Genomic DNA, 9,016 nt, shown 5'->3' with positions numbered 1-9,016 from the left:
TTAACGATGGCTCTGATGGGTGGTTTCGCTAGAATAGGCAATAATGAGATCACCATTTTAGTAAATGATGCGGAGAGGGGTAGTGACATTGATCCGCAAGAAGCTCAGCGAACTCTTGAAATAGCCGAAGCTAGCTTGAGTAGAGCTGAAGGCAAGAGACAAGAAATTGAGGCGAATCTAGCTCTCCGAAGAGCTAGGACACGAGTAGAGGCTATCAATGTTATTTCGTACTAATCGTTGCATCAGAATAATCAAAAGAAGTTCTGCTTATACACCATATTTGGATTCCGCCAATTGGATACAATCAAGTGTAAATCTGATGCAACGAAAAAAAAAAAAAAAAGAAAAGAAGGTGGGTAGAAAAAACTTATTAGAGACCATCGACTCCGGTATCTAATAAGCTCTACCTACTATTGGATTTGAACCAATGACTCCTGCCGTATGAAAGCAATACTCTAACCACTGGGTTAAGTAGGTCATTTATCATCATAAAGAAAAAAAAAAAAAATGGGGACCCATCACATCGGGAATTATAGATGGAATCTTACTTCTAAGCAATACCAATCCTTGGCAGGAAAAGGATCAGAGAGCTATCATGTGGGATCATGGAATATCCATCTTGACAATAAATTCTCTAGATGTTAAGATATCTATGACAAGGGCTATAGCTCAGTTAGGTAGAGCACCTCGTTTACACGTGCGCCAATGCTTTTTCAGGGGAGTCCATCATGCAATCAACAGAATTGATTCTATGGAGAAATCGATGTCTTACTCCATGGATTCGAAGGAACAAGAGAACAGTAGCCTGACAAATATTTGATTCGGTCCGATTCAAGCACCAATTTATGTGCCAAACGGAACCCATCATTGATTTGATCATTGATAAGGTGAATACCCAGTCTATTCAATGCTAGGCATAATGAGTATAAGGACCTCAAAACAACCTCTTTTCGTCCTATGAGCTTTAAGGTGTATGAAGTACCCTATTTGACTGTTGGAGCGGAGCGATAGAGGACCTCTATCTTAGGTTGATCTAGGCCGGAGGCAGACCTACGTCAAGGTAACCCTTCTTTGAAACACTTTGGTATTGCTCCTGGATCAGAATACAAATAATGAATCCAGAGCACATGGAGCCATCTCGTTATCTTCCTGTCAAGAAAAAAATATGGTGGACTCAACTGATCTTTCTATCAGTTGATGAAAGAGCCCAATGCGAAAAAAATGCATGTTGGGTCTTTGAAACAGTTCGAATCATTTCGATAATAATCAGTTTGATCTGTTTTACCGAGAAAGTCTACGGTTCGAGTCCGTATAGCCCTATACATTTTTGCATTTTTGTATAGTTTTCGTTTCCTCATTAGTGCGTGCTTGCAGATGGCCAGTGGGTTGGTCCATGGAAATGGAATCATTTCCACATGCTCACGGCGATCCCTCGGGGCATGAAAATGAAAAAAAAAAAAATAATTCATTCCAATGGATCCAACCGGATCGGTATTTTCGAATCTCGAATACCCAAACCAATTCTTCTTCATTCATTTTCGTGGGGGAATGACATATGGCTTGTTTCCTCTTTTTCTTGTCCATGATCAAAGATTGAGTGATACACCTTTTCTTTGGTTTGGTATACCCAAGCCAATTGATTATGAAGTCAAAATCATAACACGAGCCTAGCCAAAAACCCCAACCTGACCCAACAAAAATCGAATCTAATAGTAATAGTAAGTCACACGGATCTAGGACCTGTTCTTGTATTTGTAGAAAAGCCAGAGTTTCAAAAAGAAAGCTCTTCGGTAAGTTTCATTGTAAACATTGTAAAAATAGACTAGACTTTTCTTCGTATAGCCGGCCTAGCAAAGGCAAAGCAAGTAGTTTAGTTATTTTTATCTTTCTGTACAATACTTATTTTTTTGTATCCCAACCTACTCCAATCCAATTGCTCATCATTTCAATTCTGTCGATTCTACCGATGCAGACTTTATGCAAGAAGATTAGGGGTCTGTTTGAACTTGGATGAGTTAGGAATCCAATCCCCCGACTGATCGCTCTTTGGTGGAACAACAACCCAAATTCATTGTTTCAGAAATAATGAATTGGTCCCTAAAGGTATCAACGTTTGTGCTCTCTTCTATTTTCTATGAGTGTTTTTGGGGATTTGGTCTGTCGAATTGTTCGACAACGCGTGATTCCATCAGAGCTATCTTCTGTAGATAATTTATGATTCGGCCGACTCTACCATTGTGGTACGCTCCATTGTGTGGGTTTGCTTCAAACGAAACCTCTTTTGATTGTCACGAAACCTAACCCATTGGTTGGTCTTACTAGGTGTTATTACATTAATAAGTATTTCTTGGGTACTAGAAATGGGTCCGAAATAGGATGACTCTTTCAAGACTTTTAACTCGATTTAAATAACTCGATTGTTTCTGGGGGGTCCTGTCGGGATAGTACAGGTCAAAAGTATCTAATTTGGGTATAGGAACCCATGAGTTGTTCTATGTAAGGGTTCCTCATAATTCAACAGATTGAAGATTGAATCAAATCAATTAAGTATAAATCTGGGACAAGGAGAGAGTCTAATTGGTCGATGCATTCTGTTTCTGTTTATGTATTCATATCGAATCAATAGAAACAATGATTCTATACCCCGATCTTAATGAAAAGAATACACCAACGCCAACCGAGTAGAATATACCCTAAATCCCGAGCTAGGCATTCTACTACAAAAGAGAAAAAAAAAATGAGCCAGACCTCTTCTTTGATTTTATTATATTATTATATTATATTCATTGAATATTTTCATTGAAAATGGAATATTTCCATTTTATTTTCACATAATTATAGATAATATAATTAATATTGAATTAATCTTTTTTTTATTCATTTTTGATGAAAATGAAAATATTCTTTCATTTATTTTTTTTTTATAGAAAACCCAAGGTAAAGTGAGAGAGTCTTATTTGTACAAGAACATAATATGTCTACACCATATCTAAATAGAATTGAAGAAAGGGTAAGTGGGATTCTATTGGATGAATCTTGAAACGAGGCATGACCCGCAGCAAACAAACTCAACTATGTGGTTCGATCAAAATTGTTGTTTTCGACTAAGCAGTTATGGATGAATTGACAATTCCAATTTGAATCGACTAATTCGGTATATTCCACATTCATGAGATGCATCTATGTTTCTGCTTTACGAATATGATATTTTCTGGCATTTCTAATAATATCAAGTCTTATTCCTATTTTAGCATTTCTAATTTCGGGAGTTTTAGCCCCGATTAGTGAAGGACCAGAGAAACTCTCTAGTTATGAATCGGGTATAGAACCAATGGGGGATGCTTGGTTACAATTCCGAATTCGCTATTACATGTTTGCTCTAGTTTTTGTTGTTTTTGATGTTGAAACGGTCTTTCTTTATCCATGGGCAATGAGTTTCGATGTATTGGGTGTATCTGTATTTATAGAAGCTTTCATTTTCGTGCTTATCCCAATTGTTGGTTTCAGTTTATGCATGGCGAAAAGGAGCATTGGAATGGTCTTAGCTCCTGAATATTCAGACAATCAAAATCAAAAACAAAGAAAAGATTACATTGAGACAGTTATTAATTCTATTGAGTTTCCGTTACTTGACCAAACAACCCAAAATTCAGTTATTTCAACTACATCGAATGATCTTTCGAATTGGTCAAGACTCTCCAGTTTATGGCCGCTTCTCTATGGTACCAGTTGTTGCTTCATTGAATTTGCTTCATTAATAGGCTCGCGATTCGACTTTGATCGTTATGGATTGGTACCAAGATCGAGTCCTAGGCAAGCAGACCTCATTTTAACAGCCGGCACAGTAACAATGAAAATGGCGCCTTCCTTAGTGAGATTATATGAGCAAATGCCTGAACCAAAATATGTCATTGCGATGGGAGCTTGTACTATTACAGGAGGGATGTTCAGTACGGATTCTTATAGTACCGTTCGGGAGTCGATAAGCTAATTCCTGTGGATGTCTATTTGCCGGGCTGCCCACCCAAACCAGAGGCAGTTATAGATGCTATAACGAAACTTCGTAAGAAGTATCTCGAGAAATCTATGAAGATCAAATTGGGTCTCAACAGGAAAATCGATATTTTACTACCAATCACAAGTTTCATGTTGGACGCAGTACTCATACTGGAAATTACGATCAAGGATTACTCTATAAATCTCCATCTACTTCAGAAATACCTCCTGAAACTGAAACATCTTTCAAATACAAAAGTTCAGTATCTTCCCACGAATTAGTGAATTAGGCAGGATGCTTTTGTGCAGAATAACAAACAGCGGGTAAATCTTCATAAATTTCATCGTAAATGTGAATACTCATACAAATACAAATGTGGGAGAGATCAAGAAGATGCAAGGTCGTTTATCTGCTTGGCTAGTCAAGCATGAGCTAGTGCATAGATCTTTGGGCTTCGATTACCAAGGAATAGAGACTTTACAAATAAAGCCCGAGGATTGGTACTCCATTGCTGTCATTTCATATGTATATGGTTACAATTATCTACGTTCCCAGTGTGCTTATGATGTAGCACCGGGCGGGTTGTTAGCTAGTGTGTATCATCTTACGAGAATACAGTATGGTGTGGATCAACCCGAAGAGGTATGCATAAAAGTATTTGCCCCAAGGAGGAATCCTAGAATCCCGTCTGTTTTCTGGATTTGGAAAAGTGCTGATTTTCAAGAACGGAATCTTATGATATGTTGGGAATCTCTTATGAAAATCATCCACGCCTGAAACGTATCTTGATGCCTGAAAGTTGGATAGGCTGGCCCCTACGTAAGGATTATATTGCCCCAATTTCTATGAAATACAAGATGCTCATTGAATGATAAGAAACTAATATTCACTTCTACGACTCCAGATATTCAAGGAATCTTTTTATGTTCTGTTCTAGATGAAACAGAATAACTGGACTCTCATCTCAGTATTATGAATGGGCTACTAAAGGGGCTTCATTGATATTCCCCAATTTGGAAGATATCCATTTCGGATGAGCAAAGCCAATAGGATGAATCAAAAGAGTTCTGCACCATGAACTTTGTACCGCGCACATCACTTAGATGGGCCCCGAAAAGTCACGTAGGAGGGAGTGAAGAAAGAGAAAGTGAAGAAATAGAATATGAAAGAAAATATGAAATTATGAACTCAAAATTCAGAAATGAAAAGGGGATCAGATTTTCTTTGTACTGTATCTGAAATGAATCCTGTCTATTCCTACCCTTCGATTCCTCTCTAGACTAGACTTTTGGGTTTTCAGCCAACTAACTTCAATTCAAATATGTATGAAGTATTAACATTCTTTTTGAGCGAGAGCAGGTACAGTCTGAACAAACAAAAAAGAAGAGGGAACAGAATCTAATTCTTTTCTTTACCCATCAAAAAAAAAAATGGGGGATCTAGATATATCCCTAGATGGATAAGTATGTATCATGATCTAGACTATTAACGAATAGAATATGGATCCCGATCCATATCGATTCATTTGTATGAGTATCTATTCGATATATTAACCACGTGCCAGGAACCAGATTTGAACTGGCGACACGAGGATTTTCAGTCCTCTGCTCTACCAGCTGAGCTATCCCGACCATCCCCGACGCATCATCCTACTAGAGGGCTTGGGTCTATGTCAATTAAAGGGACTCAAAAAACATTAGAAAATCTTACCTCAGCCTTGGAATTTCTTGGATCTTCAAAAAGAAGACTTTGTAAGTGTAAGAGTAATGATATGGACTGTGAATGATTCAATAATGGAGATTCCTTGCCATATATGTTCATTTGTACGTAGATCATATCTATCACAAGACTAGTGATAAGAGAGAAAGATTTCTGGTCGGATCCATTTGTGAAAGAGTAGAGTGAGTGAGAAACATAGCTAAGCTCATTTTGAACACTGACGAAAAAAGAGGATAAATGGTTAGGGAATGGAATAAAATAGGCCTTTTTTTTTTTATTGGGGATAGAGGGACTTGAACCCTCATGATTTCAAAAGTCGACGGATTTTCCTCTTACTATAAATTTCATTGTTGTCGGTATTGACATGTAGAATGGGACTCTATCTTTATTCTCGTCCGATTAATCAGTTCTTCAAAAGATCTTTCAGACTCTGGAGTAAATGATTTGATCACTGAATCTTCGATTCTTCCTTTGGAATCGATTTAATTTAGCAAGAATTCTGCAATTTTTCATATAAATAATCAAAAATCCGGATTCGGGTCGTGATTAATCATTTGATATTTAAGTACGTCTATGTACTTAAATAAGGTCATCCTTTCTGGAGTTTTGATAGAAGGATTCCTCTACCAATGTAGTCAACCCCGTTCGTTAGAACAGCTTCCATTGAGTCTCTGCACCTATCCTTCTTTGATTCTCGCTTTCTGAACCCTTGTTTTCAGAAAACTGGATTTGGCTCAGGATTGCCCATTTTTAATTCCAGGGTTTCTCTGAATTTGGAAGTTACCACTTAGTAGGTTTCCATACCAAGGCTCAACCCAATCAAGCCCGTAGCGTCTACCAATTTCGCCATATCCCCCTATGAGATCTCGATCTCATTGTGATCCCATCCCCTTCTTTCATTTATGTTGGAACCATTGAATTCATTAGATACTGATTCCTATATCGAAAAAGTGTCTGCTCCTATTTTATTTCTTGCCCATCTTCTTTCATATCTATTGGAGGACCATTCCATTATTTGGTCCATCAGAAATGATTCTATCATTGATGTATCTGCAATTCAATATGGATGGATATATCCCACATATAGATGTTCCCCCCCCCTCTCATTTTTCCCGCGCAGTTTGGAATACTGGAACGGTCGATATTCATTCTTCTTTTTTTTTTTCGTCCTATCTCCTCCCTTTCCGAATGAAACAAAAGGAATATCTCAGTAGGATCTGGATTGCATCCTTATCTTATCCTTTCCTTAGGAACTACACTCTAATAGAAATAGAATTCATATAATCTGCTATAACTGCTATAACTAATAGTTATATTCTATTCTATAATAGAATATAGAATTATTTCATATGTATATAGTATTATTTTGCGTTTTTTTAAATTTGATTTGAATGAAAAAAAAAATTCTAGTGCTAGTGACTACTAATAAATGAAATAATCAAAAATAAATAATCAAATAGAAAATAATCAAAAATAAATCAAAATTCATATTATATTAATAATTATTAATATTAATTAATATGTTATAATAATTTATAATAATTAATATTAATAATTATTAATAGCTAATAGCTAACTAAGATCCCAATAGTTTCCCGAATTCCTATTCACGCACTATTTCTGTTATATGAGCCCGCTTAGCTCAGAGGTTAGAGCACCGCATTTGTAATGCGATGGTCATCGGTTCGATTCCGATAGTCGGCTTTCTCTATTTGTTCTATTTTTTTTTTTATCAGGATTGATCATCTTTCCTTGAGACCAAGGAATATTGAGAAGACCCCCCCCTTTTTTTTCTCCAAATGTCGGGTTACCGATCTATTATGTTATGTCGCGGGAACTTCCAACTATGAATAAAGAATAAAAAACGGATTGGAGCCGTTTGATCTATACAGAACAAATCAAGAAAGGATCCTTAACTTCCCATATATACAATATACAAAATAATACGGATATTGATACAATTCATCTTATTCCTCTTTGTAGTACTTCAGTGGATTTAGCTTCGTTTATCGTTTAGTTCAGTATTAATTTAGGTTTATTCTGTAAAATGAAATTTCAAATAAAATTAAGGAGTCTTTATGTCTCGTTACCGAGGGCCTCGTTTCAAAAAAATACGCCGTCTAGGGGCTTTACCGGACTCACTAGGAAAAGACCTAGATCCGGAAGTGATCTTAGAAACCAATCGCGTTCCGGAAAAGATCTCAATATCGTATTCGTCTAGAAGAAAAACAAAAATTGCGTTTCATTATGGTCTGACAGAGCAACAATTACTTAGATATGTTCGTATTGCTGGGAAAGCCAAAGGGTCAACAGGTCAGGTTTTACTACAACTACTTGAGATGCGTTTGGATAACATCCTTTTTCGATTGGGTATGGCTTCGACCATTCCGGGAGCCAGGCAATTAGTTAATCATAGACATATTTTAGTTAATGGCCGTATAGTAGATATCCCAAGTTATCGCTGCAAACCCCAAGATATTATTACTATGAGGGATGAACAAAGATCAGAGCTCTGATTCAAAATTATATGGATTCATCCCCCCACGAGGAGTTGGCAAAACATTTGAGTCTTTATTCATCCCAATATAAAGGATTAGTAAATCAAATAATAGATATTAAGTGGATCGGTTTGAAATCAATGAGTTGCTAGTCGTAGAATATTATTCCCGTCAGACTTGAACCTAACTAAAATAACAAAGCTTTGGACAAGCCCCTTTTTTTTCTTTCGCCGAAGTAAATAGATCTAAGAGGTTTGATCCGGATTTTTCTCCCATTCACGTATTACAAATGGATCAGCGGTGAGATTTTTATTCCTTGTCCATTCTTTCCGTTCCGGTATTTTCCATACCACAGCAATTAGGAATAGAGAATCATATCAAATAAAGTACGATTGGAATACTCGTATCAATTGTTATTTGATTTGATACATTGTAGTCGGTACCGTTGGTGAATTAGGTGAAGGTACGGAGAGAGAGGGATTCGAACCCTCGGTAAACAAAGCCTACATAGCAGTTCCAATGCTACGCCTTGAACCACTCGGCCATCTCTCCTACATAATCTTATGATTATGACCCAGAAACCGAGTGAATAGCGAGTCATTCATATTATTGTATTATTGCAATACAGGTATGACCAATCAATTCTAAATAGAAAATAGAAAACTTTTCATTAAAGAAAGATCTTCCCTCGAGGATCGAGGGATAAAAAAACATTTTTTTCTTATCTTTTTCTTATCTTATTAAAAAGATTAAAAAAAAATAGATAGAATCTATCTATTCATGTTTGTCAAGAAGACGATCC

At 36.7% G+C, this 9,016-nt stretch overlaps 3 non-coding genes across 3 annotated transcripts; 1 reads left to right on the top strand and 2 right to left on the bottom strand.

Moving 5' to 3' along the window:
• Positions 1 to 5,555: 5,555 nt before the first annotated feature.
• Positions 5,556 to 5,628, bottom strand: TRNAF-GAA (transfer RNA phenylalanine (anticodon GAA)). The gene has a single exon. It is a non-coding gene; the product is annotated as a tRNA-Phe (tRNA).
• Positions 5,629 to 7,347: 1,719 nt separating this feature from the next.
• On the top strand, positions 7,348 to 7,420 carry TRNAT-UGU (transfer RNA threonine (anticodon UGU)). The gene has a single exon. It is a non-coding gene; the product is annotated as a tRNA-Thr (tRNA).
• A 1,260-nt stretch (positions 7,421 to 8,680) lies between these two features.
• On the bottom strand, positions 8,681 to 8,766 carry TRNAS-GGA (transfer RNA serine (anticodon GGA)). The gene has a single exon. It is a non-coding gene; the product is annotated as a tRNA-Ser (tRNA).
• Positions 8,767 to 9,016: the final 250 nt, after the last annotated feature.

This window comes from Tasmannia lanceolata, unplaced genomic scaffold (genome assembly GCF_043159265.1).
Source record: "Tasmannia lanceolata isolate RefF3 unplaced genomic scaffold, GAP_Taslan_0.1 ptg000957l, whole genome shotgun sequence".
NCBI classification, from domain to species: domain Eukaryota; kingdom Viridiplantae; phylum Streptophyta; class Magnoliopsida; order Canellales; family Winteraceae; genus Tasmannia; species Tasmannia lanceolata.
This window is presented reverse-complemented; position numbering and strand designations above follow the sequence as displayed.